Source organism: Neomonachus schauinslandi, chromosome 5 (assembly GCF_002201575.2).
Source record: "Neomonachus schauinslandi chromosome 5, ASM220157v2, whole genome shotgun sequence".
In the NCBI taxonomy this organism is placed as follows: domain Eukaryota; kingdom Metazoa; phylum Chordata; class Mammalia; order Carnivora; family Phocidae; genus Neomonachus; species Neomonachus schauinslandi.
The window spans coordinates 168958163-168958811 of NC_058407.1; the positions used below are offsets into that span (position 1 = coordinate 168958163).

General features: G+C 56.1%; 1 protein-coding gene across 1 annotated transcript in view; it reads right to left on the reverse strand.

The window, feature by feature from the left end:
- SERPINE1 (serpin family E member 1) overlaps window positions 1-429 on the reverse strand; it is a 7441-nt gene extending 7012 nt beyond the window's left edge. The window contains exon 1 of the mRNA XM_021692429.1: window positions 315-429. The gene's annotated coding sequence lies outside the window, so the exon portion shown is untranslated. The remainder of the gene's footprint in view (window positions 1-314) is intronic.
- Window positions 430-649: the final 220 nt, after the last annotated feature.

Sequence of the window (649 nt, forward strand, 5' to 3'; positions counted from 1 at the left end):
CATAATGCTTTTAATTCTCTTCTAATGCTTTCACAACCCTTCATTCATTCAAATTAGCGGGCATGAAAAGCCCCTTTCCAGAGGTGGGCAGGGTGTCCTGATGCAGAAGGACCGAGAATCCAGGCCCTTGTTTCTGGGTGGTGGGGTTGTTGGTGGGGCCGCCCTCCATCAACTCAGGTCTGCAGGTCTCCAGCAGGGGGAGAAAAGAAGAAAAGCGGGGATCGTGGACGGAGGGCATTTCGCGGAGGGGCGTTCTTCGCCTTAACCCGAGGAAGAGATGGAGAGTTGTTGTTTTTTTTTAATTTCTCTCTTACCTGAAGTTCTCAAAGGTGCCTTGTGATAGGCGTCTGTCCTGTTGCTGCTGCTGACGGTGGCGATTCTGCTGCCCCAGAGGGGGTGTGGCTTTCTTGACGGTGCTCTTGGCCCTGCAGCCAGACGCAGCTGTGTTCCTCGGGAGCCTGCTGCTTCCCTTTATACCGCCGTGGGCAGGAAATAGATGAACTCATGGCTCAGCCCCACCCACTTTCTGGCTCTGGAAGTCTGGCCAGGCCCCCTCCGCACCTCCCTCTGCCAAACTGGCTGAGGCATGTGTGTGTTCGTGTGCGAGAGGGGTCGGGAACAACGGGGCAAACCCTGCTTGCCTTGGCCC